The sequence below is a fragment of the Saccostrea echinata genome, unplaced genomic scaffold, assembly GCF_033153115.1.
Source record: "Saccostrea echinata isolate AGI-Se365-2 ecotype Australia unplaced genomic scaffold, CSIRO_AGI_Sech_v1 ptg000022l, whole genome shotgun sequence".
Taxonomy (NCBI): domain Eukaryota; kingdom Metazoa; phylum Mollusca; class Bivalvia; order Ostreida; family Ostreidae; genus Saccostrea; species Saccostrea echinata.
Genome location: NW_026889771.1, coordinates 19,262,235 through 19,280,000, shown reverse-complemented (window position 1 = coordinate 19,280,000; position 17,766 = coordinate 19,262,235). Strand labels below are relative to the sequence as shown.

Below are 17,766 nucleotides of genomic sequence, written 5' to 3'. Positions count from 1 at the left end.
AAGACAAGAGGCCCATGGGCCACATCGCTCACCTGAGCACAGTGGATAGGCAAAAGCACAAATCAGTTCAGTATTGAAAAGTTTCCAGGGGGGGGGGGGGGGGTGGGGGGGGGGGGCTTGAATTTTAAACTACCTGATGATGCTTCCATGTCAAAATAACAAATGGCTTTGTTGTACTTGAGAAGATTTTAAAAAAAATTTCTGATATATTCCTTTGTAAAAATTTGATCCCCCCTTGTGGCTCCTCCCTATCCCAGGGGTCATCATTTGAACAAACTGGAATCTACACTACCTGAGGATGCTTCCATATCAATATGACTAAACATAGCTTTTCTGTTCTTGAGAAGAAATATTTTTTCTATATGTTCTTATGTTACATTCGATCCTCCATTGTGGCCCCGTCCTACTCTCGGGGGTCATCATTTGAACAAACTTGAATCTACACTACCTGAAGATGCTTCCATATCAATATGACTAAACATAGCTTTTCTGTTCTTGAGAAGAAATATTTTTTCTATGTGTTCTTATGTAAAATTTTCTATCCCCCTATTGGGCCCCACCCTACCCTCGGGGGTCATCATTTGAACAAAATTGAATTTACACTACCTGATGATGCTTCCATATCAAAATGACTAATCATGGCTTTGCAGTTCTTCATCAGAAGAAATCTTCCTATATATTTCTATTTCTATTTCAGACTTTGATCCTCCATTGTGGCCCCACCCAACCCCAGGGGGGCAACATTTGAACAAACTTGAATCTACACTACCTGAGTATACTTCCACATAAATATGATCAATCAGGGCTTTGCTGTTCTTGAGAAGAAGATTTTTAAAGATTTTTCCTATATATCTCTATGTAAAACTTTTATCCTCCTTTGGGGCCCCACCCTACCCCCGGGGGTCATGATTTGGACATACTTAAATCTATACTACCTTAGGATGCTTCCATATCAATATGATCAATTAGGGCTTTGCTGTTATTAAGAAGAAGATTTTTAAAGATTTTTCCTATATATTTCTATGTAAAACTTTGATCCTCCATTGTGGCCCCGTCCTACCCCCGGGGGTCATGATTTGAACAAACTTGAATCTACACTACCTGAGGATGCTTCCATATAAATATGACCAATCATGGCTTTGCTGTTCTTGAGAAGAAGATTTTTAAAGGTTTTTCCCATATATTTCTATGTAAAACTTTGATCCTCCTTTGGGGCCCCGCCCTACCCCCAGGGGTCATGATTTGAACAAACTTGAATCTACACTACCTGAGGATGCTTCCATATAAATATGACTCATCATGGCTTTGCTGTTCTTGAGGAGAAGATTTTTAAAGATTTTTCCCATATATTTCTATGTAAAACTTTGATCCTCCATTGTAGCCCCGCCCTACCCCCGGGGGTCATGATTTGAACAAACTTGAATTTACACTACCTGAGGATGCTTCCATATAAATATGACTCATCATGGGTTTGCTGTTCTTGAGGAGAAGATTTTTAAAGGTTTTTCCCATATATTTCTATGTAAAACGTTGATCCTCCATTGTGGCCCCGCCCTACCCCCGGGGGTCATGATTTGAACAAACTTGAATTTACACTACCTGAGGATGATTCCATTTAAATATGACTCATCATGGCTTTGCTGTTCTTGAGAAGAAGATTTTTAAAGGTTTTTCCCATATATTTCTATGTAAAACTTTGATCCTCCATTGTGGCCCCGCCCTACCCCCGGGGGTCATGATTTGAACAAACTTGAATCTACACTACCTGAGGATGCTTCCATATAAATATGACTCATCATGGCTTTGCTGTTCTTGAGGAGAAGATTTTTAAAGGTTTTTCCCATATATTTCTATGTAAAACGTTGATCCTCCATTGTGGCCCCGTCCTACCCCCGGGGGTCATGATTTGAACAAACTTGAATCTACACTACCTGAGGATGCTTCCATATAAATATGACTCATCATGGCTTTGCTGTTCTTGAGAAGAAGATTTTTAAAGGTTTTTCCCATATATTTCTATCTAAAACTTTGATCCTCCTTTGGGGCCCCACCCTACCCCCAGGGGTCATGATTTGAACAAACTTGAATCTACACTACCTGAGGATGCTTCCATATAAATATGACTCATCATGGCTTTGCTGTTCTTGAGGAGAAGATTTTTAAAGATTTTTCCCATATATTTCTATGTAAAACTTTGATCCTCCATTGTGGCCCCGCCCTACCCCCGGGGGTCATGATTTGAACAAACTTGAATCTACACTACCTGAGGATGCTTCCATATAAATATGACTCATCATGGCTTTGCTGTTCTTGAGAAGAAGATTTTTAAAGGTTTTTCCCCATATATTTCTATGTAAAACTTTGATCCTCCATTGTGGCCCCGCCCTACCCCCGGGGGTCATGATTTGAACAAACTTGAATCTACACTACCTGAGGATGCTTCCACATGAGTTTCATCTTCCCTGGCTTTGTGGTTCTTGAGAAGAAGATTTTTAAAAGATGCTATTAATTTTTCACTAATTCTTTATTATCTCCCCTTGAAAGAGGGCGTGGCCCTTCATTTGAACAAACTTGAATCCCCTTCACCCAAGGATACTTTGTGGCAAGTTTGGTTGAAATTGGCCCAGTGGTTCTTGAGAAGAAGTCGAAAATGTGAAAAGTTTACAGACAGACGGACGGACAGACGGACAGACGGACTACAGACAAAATGTGATCAGAAAAGCTCACTTGAGCCTTCGGCTCAGGTGAGCTAAAAAGTGAGGTCAAGGTCAGAGGAAAGGTCAAGGTCAAAAAATGTTGATGCAGTTGAAAAGGTTACATCAGTATGTATCAGGATATGAAGTTTGTTAAAAATATCTTGAATGGTTTCATTAAAACTGAGCTTAACACTAATTTAAGGAAAGTGAGGTCAAGGTCAAAAGAAAGGTCAAGGTCAAAAAAATGTTGATGCAGTTGAATAGCATACATCAGTATGTATCAACATATGAAGTTTGATTACACTATCTTGAATGGTATCTTTAAAACTGAGCTAAACACCAATTTAAGAAAAGTGAGGTCAAGGTCAAAAGTAAGGTCAAGGTCAAAAAATGTTGATGCAGTTGAATAGCTTACATCAGTATGTATCAACATATGAAGTTTGATTACACTTTCTTGAATGGTATCTTTAAAACTGAGCTAAACACTAATTTAAGAAAAGTGAGGTCAAGGTCAAAAGAAAGGTCAAGGTCAAAAAGGTTGATGCAGTTGAATAGCTTACGTCAGTAGGTATCAACATATGAAGTTTGATTACACTTTCTTGAATGGTATCTTTAAAACTGAGCTAAACACTAATTTAAGGAAAGTGAGGTCAAGGTCAAAAGAAAGGTCAAGGTCAAAAAATGTTGATGCAGTTGAATAGCTTACGTCAGTAGGTATCAACATATGAAGTTTCATTACACTATCTTGAATGGTATCTTTAAAACTGAGCTAAACACTAATTTAAGAAAAGTGAGGTCAAGGTCAAAGGAAAGGTCAAGGTCAAAAAATGTTGATGCAGTTGCATAGCCCTCATCAATATCTATCAGCATATGAAGTTTGATAAAAATATCTTGGATAGTTTCTTTGAAACTGAGCTTTGAACAGAGCTAAACGCAAAGTGTGACGGAAGGACAGACGGAAGGACAGAAGGACGGAAGGACGGAAGGACGGAAGACGGACATGACAAACACTATATGCCCCGGCCATATTCATGGCGGGGCATAAAAATGAAATATATATCCAGAGTATACTACATGGGTCAGAGAAAGTTTTCTTATTTTGGTAAAGGGCCAGTTATAAGTTTACGAAAAAGGAAGATTCGGTCTTTACAACAACTAGAGTGGTCCAAGGAATGCATGTGTCACCTGCTTTGTAGCTTCACTAAAGATGTAAATAAATTAATCTAAGAGTGGTCAATTATTTATTTGCTACTAGCATTAGACTTCATGCATTTGCCTGCAAAGAAAACTAAACATTCACAGATAGTATAAGACTGCGATAGAATTTGACAATCAAAGAAAATATGGTTCCTCAACCCTCAAACAAATAATTGAATTGAAATTATTAGGAATAATTATTTATCATTTTATTAATACATATTTCCAACAACCCTCCAAAAGACATTTCAGTCTGTCACCTAAACACACAAACACCTAATGGCATTATCGAAATACGTTATCACTGCAGATCGTCTGAAAAAGATTGCCTGTCACTTTAATGTAGTGAGAGTACTATTCATAACTTACTTATACAAATATGTGCGAGATGGGTCCCTGGCCTGTACATGAAAAAATAAAGGGGAATTTGTTTGTTCGTTTGTTTATCATTGTTTAACGTCCCTCTTGAGAATTTTTCACTCATATGGAGACGACACCACTTGCCGGTGGAGAGCAGCAAATTCTGACCTATACTCGGCACTCAGGGCCATTGAGCAGTGAGGGATCTTTTTCGTGCCAGCACCTACTGCAACACGAGACCTCGGTTTATACGGTCTTATCAGAAGAACCGGTCTCCACGTCCCACAGTGGGATTCGAACCCGCGACGTAAGGATCAACTCCTTACTCTGCGACTCTAGAAGGGGAATTTGAGTGTGCTGATAATGAAATTCCCGAATTTAAATGGGGGTTCTCCATGGGGTTGAAATGTGACGTTGCTTTAGACACTGTCACATTATCATCCAAACACACCATTAACCCCAATATTTGGTTTATTTGAGCAATAGATATAATCCATCTGAAATTTGTTATGTATATTGATGAAAAATGTGTAAAAGTGTAGTGAACATTTTAGAACGGGGTGTTGATTATTTTTCAATGTAGACAACTTGTCCATGAATTTTACCGGAGAAACCTCATATATGTAGACTGCATGACATATAAATAATGAGAGAAATGTAAACATTTACTAGTATTTCACATAAAACTCAATTACTATATCTTCTGCATGTTACATGTACAAAAAATACATGTATACAAGAGAGTTTGAGGGGAGTTTGAGGGGATATGAACATATTTTTTTTATTTTCAGATGGCTTAAAATTTAGTAACACTGTTTTCAGCTGCATTTCTTCAGGATAACGTCATCAGTGTCATGACATCATAAATACGCGACGTCGATAGGAAAACTATGCTACATTCAACAATATGATATGGCATGAATATATGTCCAACAAAAAAATTAATTTAGTAAATTTTCATTCTACACATTTCTAAGTTAAAAGTATACAATAATTAGCTTATTTGAAAGAGGGCCGAATTTTAAAGGAACTGAACCTTGTTCTTTGGTAAAGACAGATGCAGGGATAAACAGGAAGTTGATATCGCATTTGTACAAAATTAAATTCCACCATATAGCATGCCAAAACAAAGAGTGTGCTCTGGTTTTGCATTACAATTATTTGATCCAATCAGAAATTCCTCCAAATACTATTCCTTTGAAATCTGAGTTACTTTGTGGCATGCCGAACAGTATTTTTTTTGCCTTCAAATACTACTATCAGAAGGTTGTCATCAAAACCAATATACAAGGAAGAACAAGAAGTGTGTGAGCCAATGCTCACTAGTAATATCCCCGCTCTGATGTGAATATACGCTCTCATGAGTCCCACCATATGGCATACCTAAACAAAGACTGTGCTAAAATTTCAAGCATCTGCAATGAGTGGTTGCTGAGAAAACTGCAACAAAAATTTGGTATGACTGACACACAGATAAACAGGAAGTTGACATCAGATTTGTACAAAAATGAATCCCACCATATGGCATGCCTAGACAAAGAGTATGCTAAAATTTCAAGCATCTGCAATGAGTAGTTGCTGAGAAAACTGCAACAGAAATTTGGTATGACTGACGCACAGATAAACAGGAAGTTGACATCAGATTTGTACAAAAATGAATCCCACCATATGGCATGCCTAGACAAAGAGTGTGCTAAAATTTCAAGCATCTGTGATGAGTAGTTGCTGAGAAAACTGCGACCAAAATTTGTTATGTATTGTACGAACAGACACACGGATGAACAGAAAGTTGACATCGGATTCGAACTTGTAGAGAGAGAATCCTACCATATGGCATGCCTAAACAAAGAATGTGCTAAAATTTCAAGAATCTGCGATGAGATGTTGCTGAGAAAACTGTGATGAAAATTTGTTACGGACAGACACACAGACAGACGGACAACAGACAACAGTGATCAGAAAAGCTCACTTGAGCTTTCAGCTCAGGTGAGCTAAAAAAATATGCTACTTTTGGTTTAGTATTTAAATTTGATGTCAGATCAAGTAACCAGGAGCTTCTAATTTTAGATAAGCACATTTTAGGCAATTTAAAATTTTGGGATATGACGTGCACACGTGCCCCTCATCATATTGCAAGATATTAATATGCAGGGTATATCTAATTACTGTGCAAAACTAAGTGTGTGTTTCTCATGCATTTCATATTCCAAACATGGATTTATAAATGCCACCCTATTTTATTTTTCCATATTCCTAATGTTAACACATTTTAGGGTACATCTAAGTATTTGTCAGCTATGGTGTGTATTAATTCATCTCATATTAACTTTTGAAATATTAATTACAAAAAATTAACATATTTATCTTGAATTCTAAACTAATTTTGAAACAAGAGATGTTTGTGAAACACTTATACCCCCCCCCCCCCTCCCGGACATATACTCAAAACAGAACTTGACCTAGATATTCTCATGATAAATCTGTATACCAAATTTCATTTCAAAATGTGCAACCTCTGCAAATAAAACTAGAACTGTCCAAAAGGGACAAATATTCCCAGGAGACATAGATAACATGCTTGATCAGAGATGCCCTAACAACTTCCCGCACTGAACTCATTAATTACTCTTTTAACTGGATGATGTCCACTCATTACCCCCAAGGGACAAATGGATTTACACTATCTGCTGTGTAATGTGAAAATTGATTTTAATAATTGATTTTTTTTTTGTTTAATGATTAGTTTTAAGCTGTAGTTCACAGTTTTGTACAGATGTTCTAGATTCTATGTCTCAAACCTTAGAAATAAACCCAAAATGATAAGTCAATAAAAATGAAAAACAAAAAAAAGAACTGTAAAATGCAGAAAAATTATCAAATAATGTTGAAAATACCAGGTGCACATCTTCATATGGTAAATAATGAGTGTACAAATTTTCATAAAATTCTATGAAATAGTCTCTGAGAAAAGGTCAGGACAAAACCACATAATAAAAATGAAAAAAAACACCTGTAAAATGCAGAAAAATTATTCAAACATGATGAAAATAATAGGTGCACACCTTCATATAGTGAATAATAAGTGTACAAATTTTCAGACAAATCTATGCAATAGTTTTCGAGAAATTCTCTGGACAAAATCTCGTCTACAGACAGACAGACTGACATGGTGATTCCAATATACCCCCCCTAAACTCTGTTTGCGCAGGGGTGGGGGGTGGGGTGGGGGGGGTATAATGAACGGAAACTGCAATTAATTGGAATTTTTCTAAGTCCAAGGGGCATAACTCTGTCAAAAATTGCTCGATCATACCCAAAACAGAACTTGATCTATTCTTATGATAAATCTATTTACCAAATTTCCTTTCAGTATGTGTAACCTCTGCAAAGAAAATGAACAGAAACTGTTGGTGGACCGACAGACAGACAGACCAACCGGCCGACAGACAGCAGCAAAGCAATATGCCAGCCCTTCTTCGAAGGGGGGCATAAAAATAAATTGAAACTTATTTTTATGAAAATAAGTGGGCCGCTGAGTGGCCTTTTCAAAACTCCTCCTTTTTAGACATTGCTAAAAAAAAAAGAGTTGATTTTAATTTAAAATTCCCTCTATTTTTTCCTTAACTTTCATAATATGTTTGTAATATTTGTCACAATATGAAGATAGAATTCATAAAAGTTTTAAAATTTTATAAATTTCTCAGGACCAGTATAAAACATTTCACTGCACAAAATAACTCTAAGTGTAGCCTGTATGGAACAAGAGGCCCAAGGGCCTTAACGGTCACCTGAGTATAATACAACAATTTAGAAGTTAAATACACTGATAGATGAAGCTTTGTTGCCCTAAAGCAAGAGAAGTAGGAAGATCAGGATCAACAAAATAATTAGTCTAGTATTCAGTATCAACTCATGAATTAATCTGTCCACCACTTAACACTATCACCATGCAGTCTATTAACAGACTATTAGTGCTTCTGTACTATTTTTAAACCCATATTAAGACCTCTAGCATTGACCTCTCTTTGAAGAACTTTAAATAAGATAAGTTATTTTTGTCTCATTTTTATTTATCTATTACTTACAGGTCTACCTGATTATTAAAACTAAGAAAGTACTTTTTGAATTATACGATAAACATTCTTGCATAATTATCTTATTCTATTAACCTTTCAAATACATTATTTACAGTGATTAATTATCAAAGGTGAATGGAAAAGGGGAATAACTTCTCTCAGTAGAATACAAATTAATAGAGCCCTGCCCAGAACCAGAATGCTTAGACAAATGGTCCAGATGTTCAAAAATCTGGTAGAAATATGCTTACTTATATCATTTCATCTTTTACTCAGTTTGCTTCCGATATGCCCAGAAGCAGAGAAGAATTTCACAGGTACAATGCATTTTCACTACAGATTCAACAAACCCTTACCTTAATACCAGAACCCAAGACCAAGGGTAAAGAAATTTACAAATTTGGAAGAGTTACCCTCAACATTATAACTATGGACTTCAAAGAAATAACACTTTTCCACTATATTATCAAAAGCCCCCCCCCCCCCCCTTCGTTATGCCAGAACCCCTGACCCTAGGACCACAAGATTTAAAAATTCTGTTCGAAACTACCATTTTCATCATAGCTAAGCAATTTATTTATCAGCTCAACACTAAGGAGCAGACAGGATTAATTAATGAATAATTAATAGAATTAATGCTTTTTCACTATATAATCAATAGAGCCCCCCCCCCCCCTCCTCAAGAACCCCAAAAACTGAGGCAATATACTTAAAAATTTTAGAAGAGGCATCCTTGCCTATCATAATCATGCACTTACTTTGTTTAAATAATCTCCAGTAGCAGAGAAGAAGATTTTCAAAGAATCAATGTATTTTCACTATATAATCAATAGAGTCCCGCCCTAACACCAGAACCCCTGACCCTGGGGCCATGAAATTCACAATTTTTGAAAAGGCATCCTTACGAATCATAACCATGCACTTAGTTTGTTTAAATAATACCCAGGAGCAGCGAAGAAGATTTTCAAAGAATTAATGCATTTTCACTATATAATCAATAGAGCCCTGCCCTAACACCAGAACCCCTGACCCTGGGGCCATGAAATTCACAATTTTGGTAGAAGCACTCTTGCTCTTCATAACTATGTACTTAGTTACTTTATTTAATACCCAGGAGCAGAGAAGATTTTCAAAGAATTAATGCATTTTCACTATATAATCAATAGAGCCCCACACTAACACCAGAACCCCTGACCCTGGGGACATGAATTTCACAATTTTGGAAGAGGCACTCTTGCTCTTCATAACTATGAACTTAGTTACTTTATTTAATACCCAGGAGTAGAGAAGAAGATTTTCAAAGAAATAATGCACTTTCACTATATGATCTATATAGCCCCACCTTTGGGCCAGAACCCCTGTCCCTGGGGCCATGAATTTCACAATTTTGGTAGAGGGCTCATTGCTTATTACAATGATGCCAACAGTTTGACTACTTGATGTCCAGGAGCACAGAAAACGATTTTTAAATATTGCATTATTTTTGGTGGTTTTAGCCCCACCCCTCAGGCACCATAGATGCTATATGCCAAATTTGGTTGAAATTGGTTAAGCGGTTTCAGAGAAGAAGCTAAAAATGTTCAAATGTTAACACACGACGCACGACGACAGACAAGAACGGATAGCAATAGGTCACCTGAGTGACTCAGGTGACCTAAAAATAGGAATCCAAACTAAACAGTATTCTAAATACTTTGAAAGAGAAAAATTGATCATTTTCTTCTAACAAGAGGCCCATGGGTAACAGCACTCATCTGAGTAACTTTGGCCCTGCTGTTCTTCACCAGATTTTCCCCTTTGTAATACTTATTGTGGCCACACCCTACCCCTGGGAGTCATGATTTGAACTACTGTATACAGGGAAATTTTCGCCCCTTTCGCCCTACTCACAAGTGGGTGAATTTAAAACGGGCGAATTTAAAAAAATACAGTACATTTTCTAAAACGGAACTGTGATTGGGCAAATTTAAAACGGGGCAAAATTATTTGCAAGTGTGAACGGGCGAAAATAACCCTGTATACAGTATTTAGAATCTACATTACCCCAGGAAGCTTCCACATAAGTTTCTTTTCAGGCGCAGTGAAAAAGATTTTCAAGATTTTTTCATCATACAGTACCCGCAACGTTATTCTTGACATGTTACACGGTAGGATAGGATACACGCATGATAGGACAGGATACAAGCATGATAGGATAGGATACACGCACAATACGATAGGATAAACGGTTTTCATGATAAATGCAAAACATGATAAACACAAAATCTGATAAATGCAAAACCTGATAGGATACACGATTGGAAATTCAAATTACAGACAATTGTTTACAAAACGAAATATTACATGTAGCTGCATAGATTGATTACAGTGGCGCCGCGTTTATCCGGACGCCATTTATCCGGACGCTTCACCATCCGGACGATATTTTTTGGGAACCGATTTTTTCCACATTATTTTGTCTCATTAATCCGGAAATTCGCGTTCCGTATCCATACGGTCAATTTCTACTACAAAACATAATAGTTCATTGAAAAATGACTCGTTTATCCGGACGGTAATTTTTCAAAAACGACTTTTCACACTTATCTTGCATTCGTGTTAATTGTTGTAAAAACATTGGCCATGCAGTCAGTTTGAAGGCGGTTACCTGTGACCTACAAACAATAGCGTCTATAATTAGCGTGTGTTTACCCCAATTCAATCACACGTTTATCTTTATTATGAAGCTCAAAGAATTTAGCTGACACTGTGCATTAATTAAATAATAATCCGTTCAAAATCATATTGCTAACCGTATATACATCGCTAAATTCAGGAGAATTTTGGAGAGTTGTAAATAAAATGAGCAATAAATACCGAGCGATTTCGTAATGCTCTTTATCATGTCGATTACGTTAGTTTAAAATACGATGTTCCATTTCTAAAAAACGTAAATGTATTTGAAACGCTTTTTTCCTACAAGACAGTATACAAAGGAACATAATAGAAGAACCTATCTAATGTGCTACCGTTTACAAACGTCCATTACATATAAAACTGGCGTTACGTACAGATGTTGATTACATTTTTCAAGGTATTTTTTAATGATCGAAATTCAAACTTAGCGTCTGTAGAAAAAAATAATATTGAAAATCATGAAGATGGCTTGTGTTTACGAATGTTTTTAATACTTTTTTTTTTGATTAGTTTGCAGTGTTCAGTTAATTTTACAGTAACCCTGTGTAATGAATATACGGGGAATATACCGGGTTAGTTTATATTTGAACATTTTCAATGATGGTGCTGAACAGTTCTGTCATATCATATAAGTTTCAATAATTATAATATATGGCAAAATAAAACAACAGTAGATCAAAATTTGCTCAACCCATGAAGTCACATGTCAAAGAGAAGGTGAATTAAAAAAGGAGGTCTCGGCATAAAATTTGCCATCCATTTTTTTTTATTGTGTAAATTACATTTTACTATATTTTTTCATTAATCAATTACTGCTTTTAAAACAATTAACCGAAACATAATTTAAAAGTTTTTTTTCTTTGCTGTCACATTTGAAACAAGAATGTGCATATATACATGTACATGCTTATATAGAGAGTGCTTTTTGATATGTGATTCAATTATCCGGACGATTCATTTATCCGGACGATTTCGTTGGGGACAGAGGCGTCCGGATAAACGAGGCGCCACTGTATTTTAAAAAAATCTTTAATAAATCTCATTAATGTACCTAAATTTTTATAATTAAGTAATTCACTGGATTTATTTTACCATTACAATACAATTTCCAAATGTCTTCCAAATGTCTTAAATACCGATTTCGGATATTTTACGCATTGCTATTTTATTTATTTTTACATGTCTCATTAATATACATATATAAGAATTAAATGCATACATTTCAACAACAATAGAAAACAAGAGGCCCATGAGCCAAATCGCTCACCTGAGTAACTTTGGCCATGCTGTTCTTTACCAGATTTCTCCCCTTGTAATATATCCTATTGTGGCCCGCCCTATCCCCGGGGGTCATGATTTTAACAATTTAGAATCTACACTACCCCAGCATGCTTCCACATAAGTTCCAGCTTTTCTAGCCCAGTGGTTCTTGAGAAGAAGATTTTTAAAGATTTTTCTTACATATTTCAATGTAAAACTTGGATGCCCTATTGTGGCCCAGCCCTACCCCCGAGGATCCTGATTTGAACAATTTAAAATCTACACTACTTGAGGATGCTTCCATATAAGTTTCAGCTTTTCTGGCCCAGTGGTTCTTGAGAATAAGATGTTTAAAGATTTTCTTATATATTTCAATGTAAAACTTGGATTCCCTATTGTGGCCCTGCCCTACCCCTGGGGGTCATGATTTTAACAATTTAGAATCTACACTATATCAGGATGCTTCCACATAAGTTTCAGCTTTTTTGGCCCAGTGGTTCTTGAGAAGAAGATTTTTTAATGAAACCACCCTATTTTTGTCTTTTCTTCATTATCTCCCCTTGTATGGGGACTTGGCCCTTCATTTTAACAATTGTCTCCCCTTCACCCAAGGGTACTTTGTACATAGTTTGGTTAAAATTGGCCCAGTGGTTCTTGAGAAGAAGTTGAAAATGTGAAAAGACGGACGGTCGGACAGACCGACAGACGGATGACGGACAACGGGTGATCAGAAAAGCTCATTTGAGCTTTCAGCTCAGGTGAGCTAAAAACCCATAAATATTCAAACATTAGAATTTGTAAATATTTTTCATTTTCTAAACATGACTTAGTACCAGCACATATGAGTGCCGATTTTCAACCTAATTTATGGTACAGAAGAATCATGTGTTATGTATACGTTTGTTTACTCCAGATAAAGGACATTGTTTGGTGTGCGTAATAATTATTTTTTCCTTGACACATGCTGGACTATTGTGTATATGTTTAAATGCTGCAGTGCTGTCCTAAGCGGGTCTAATACATGTAAACATTGTTTTATTTTTTAATAGAAACAAATCAGGTGTCCTTGTCTTAATTTTATTCTATTTAGTTTCAATAAGCCTGGAGATGCATATGTAAACTTGATTACATAATTAATTTAAAAGTGCATATATCTTTCAATCTGCACGACCTAGACGACCTTGTAAAAATTATTCAAAAGATAAAAGCTATAATTAAGTTTTCATTATTTTCTTAGAAATAGTTTACCGTACTTGGCTGAATACGCACTTTTTTCCTAAAATAATTTTCTGTGAGAAAGGGGTGCGTATTTTACACCACAATGGGATTTTGATAGGTTTTTCTTTCAGGTGAAACATGGCTCTCATCCGCACATACTGTAGTATTACCTAGAGACTTGTGCAATTTTTTGCTGTTTATTGCCGAATTTAACGTAGGTCGCGGGTTTGCAGGCCATTTAAAAGTGTCCGAAAACATACCATAACAAGAGGCCCATGGGTCAAATCGCTCAACTGAGCACATTGGCTATGAAAAAAAGCAAAAATCAGTTCAGTATTGAAAATTAACGGGGGAGAAAGGGGGGGGGGATGGGGGATTTTAAACTACCTAACAATGCTTTCATATCAATATAACAAATGACTTTGCTGTTCTTGAGCAGAAGATTTTTTCCCATATATTCATTTGTAAAAATTTGATCCCCCATTGTGGCCCCACCCTACCCCTGGGGGCGCTCATTTCAACAAATTTCATTTCATACTACCCAACGATGCTTCCATATCAATTTGACTAATCATGGCTTTTCTGTTCTTGAGAGAAAGATTTTTTCCTATATATTCCTCTGTAAACTTTGATCACCCATTGTGGCCCCACCCTACCTCCGGGGGTCATGATTTGAACAAACTTGAATCTACACTACCTGAGGATGCTTCCAATAAATATGACCAATCATGTCTTTGCTTATCTTGAGAAGAAGATTTTTAAAGTTTTTTTCTATATACTCTTATGAAAAACTTTGACCCCCCCCCCATTGTGGCCCCACCCTACCCCAAGGGGTCATGATTTGAACAAGCTTGAATCTACACTACCTGAGGATGCTTCCATATAAATATGACCAATCATGGCTTTGCTGTTCTTAAGAAGAAGATTTTTAAAGATATTTTCCTATATATTTCTACGTAAAACTTTGATCCCCCATTGTGGCCCCACCCTACCCCCTGTGGTCATGATTTGAACAAACTTGAATCTACACTACCTGAGGATGTCTCCACATAAGTTTCATCTCTCCTGGCCCAGTGGTTCTTGAGAAGAAGATTTTTAAATGATGCCATTATTTTTTCACTAATTCCTAATTATCTCCCCTTGAAAAAGGGCGTGGCCCTTCATTTGAACAAACTTGAATCCCCTCTACCCAAGGATACTTTGTGGCAAGTTTGGTTGAATTTGGCCCAGTGGTTCTTGAGAAGAAGATGAAAATGTGAAAAGTTTACGACAACGACGACAGACAACGGACAAATTTTGATCAGAAAAGCTCACTTGAGCCTTTGGCTCAGGAGAGCTAAAAATTAGTTAAATGAATCCTATACCTTCGTGTTACATTCTCTGAAAATTTTATAAAATTCATCTGCACCATATTTGTGTAATTAAATCTCAAACATGCCATTGTTGTCGTAACATTTTTGACTGTATTCTATTGAATTATATAAGAAAAACATCGTTTTCGGCTCTTTTTGAGGCAAGATTTTGTTTAAAAATATATCAATTACTTTTAAATGGTGCAGACAAAATTGTTTTCCCTTTGGTATTTTATCAAAGAACTGCTTTGAAATAAATCAATGTGATAAAATTAATATGTCTTCGGGTTAGTTTTCACGTTATTTAATGTGGATAATTGCTTTTATGTCACAAAATGTAACATTTTTAAGAACGATGTCATAAAATATCGCGACGTCATGCTTGACGTCGTGAAACTCTGTCCGGTATTCAGTGCAGAAAAATAAGATTAAATAATTTTTATAAAAAAGAAATTCACGTCCATCTGCTTTCAAGTGACCCGTGAATCGTATCATAATAATTCAATATAATTGGAATCATTATTAGACATGTTTCTCTTCAGATTAGGTTTTTTGTACGTCTTATATTAGTGAAAATTCTCGCAAGGGACGTAAAACAACAGTAGATTAGACGTATCCTTACATTTGGCTGTGTATTTTTCTTTTCCAGCGTGCTGGCAGAAAACGGTATCCTCTAATCTAAGAAATACAAGTTTATAAAATGTTTTTATTTAGACCAGCAAGGCCCTCAAATCTACGAATTTCTGCCAAATATCGTCCCGGCTAAGTACAATATATTTTCAGTATACAGTCAAACCTGTATTAAGAGACCCTCCAATGGAGAAAGGAAAAAAGGTCACATATGACAGGTGGTCTCTTAATACAGGTTGATTATTTTCAGCAGTGTTCAAATATACAATGCTGAAAATATTACACGTGTATGTGGAATGTATTTTATAGGTACTGCTCAACTCTAAATGCTTTTATATTATAGGTACAATTGTCCTGTTCAGTAATAAAATTTGCTTGATCTGCACATGAGTAATTTGATTATTGGGAAATACTGTGAACATCTGAAAATATTAAATGTTTTTATACAGTATAAAAAAGCTGCAAAGATTTTTTCTAATAATATTTTTTTTTTCTTTTTTTTTTTAACATGATAGCCTATATATATAGCTTCGTATGTTTTGCAAATTACTAAGAACTAAAACTGTATCATGATTTTTGTTATGCACTTGGTAACAAATTAAATTATATTTATTACTAAAAATTAATTTAACCTAATTATTTTTTTTTTCATTACTGAACTACCGCGTCTAATTGCCCGTTTGTCACCTACTTCAATCACTTCAATTATCACCTGGTATTGGTGCTAGCTAGCGTGTGTTTACTTACCCCGTTGGTGACACAATTCACTTAAATAAACATCTAGGATTTAGTTACTTGTTAATTAAAAGTTAAACAGGCAGGTTTTATAGCTGAATATCCATTTGGCTCTTATAGCACGAAATGATATCGGGATCTACCTCGAACGTCTGTTTTCAAAATGACACTTGATCATTGGAGAGAAATAACGTGAAGTTTATGTATTAGATTTTAATGTTTATTCAATAAATATCAAAACGTAAGTAAAAATATTTATTTTGAAATGTTGCTTTATTCCTAAAACTCGCATTATATAACTATGAAATGAAATAAATGCGTGTCTGTAGATGTTTTGAACCAAAAAACGTAGCATGCTCGATCGAAATCGAAAGTAGGATCGGAAATTATATAGTTGTTAAATCCAGGTAAAATTGCCTGAAATTACAAAAAATGGTCAGGAAAATCACGGTCACTGGCCGTTAGACAGGTGGTCGTTTAATACAGGTATAATATATAGGGAAAAGCGTTGGGAGGAATTCTCACGGTCACATATGACAGTAAGTCGCTTAATACAGTGGGTCGCTATGGCAGTTTTAACTGTATATTTAAACAAAATATTTATTTTACATACCACATTTTCAGAGGGGTATATGGGACAAGAGTTTAAAATTAATTTTATCTGACGCAACCAACAGCCAGTTTTATTTTTTTTTTTAGAACTTTAATTCTACTAGTTTGACATGGAAAACAGAGTAGTGAATAAAATTTGTAGGTAACAGCATTGCAAGCTGTTGCTTAGGGGACGAACATTTCATTCGGGGATGGGGTTGGGGGAGGCTTGCAGATTTTGGAAATAAATAATCTGTCATCGAAAATGTTGAAAATAAATAATCTGTCCTAGACTGGGCAAGAAAAAAATCTGTCCATGACTAGTTCTAGCACTCCCCCCCCCCCCCCCCCCCCCCCCCCCCCGAATGTGAGTTTTCAAATTCAATGTTTTTCTTTGGCTTTTTTTTGAGGGTTTCTTTTTTGTTTTTGCTTGTCAGACTTTTTTCAGTGAAGAAGAAATAAATAATCTGTCCTTGTTTTTTCTTTTTGGAAATAAATAATCTGTCCTTCACCGACATGAAAATAAACAATCTGACTTGGTAAAATTTACCACCCCTCTCCCCCTCAGAATCAAATACTGTGGAATCATTTTAATTCGTGGGGGTCAATGTTCGTGGACAAGCAAAATTTTACTTGTTCGAGGGGACGTAATTTCGTGGGTTACTCATTTATACGGTAGATTCAATTTATATATATGCTTACAAAATAAACGTTCGTGCGGATGTAAATTCGTGGGTAAGGGTAACCCACGAAATCCACAAACACCTAACAGGAGGTCAGTGTCGCTAAAAAATTGTCTATATGTTTCATCGTACCTTAGCAGTATTTAATTTGTGATAAATTTGTAGATCTACATAAATTAAAAATGTCCTTTTTAAAAATAAAGTTTAATCTCTTGACGTAACAGATGTATTTGCAATTTTTTAAATAATGGAATTCTTTATTAATAAAAAAAAAAAAAACCCTGTTAATTCA

At 35.8% G+C, this 17,766-nt stretch overlaps 1 protein-coding gene across 1 annotated transcript in view; it reads right to left on the bottom strand.

Annotated features, from left to right (window-relative positions):
* LOC133191008 (protein bicaudal C homolog 1-like) overlaps window positions 1-17,766 on the bottom strand; it is a 524,664-nt gene that overhangs the window by 255,305 nt on the left and 251,593 nt on the right. The window lies entirely within an intron of this gene.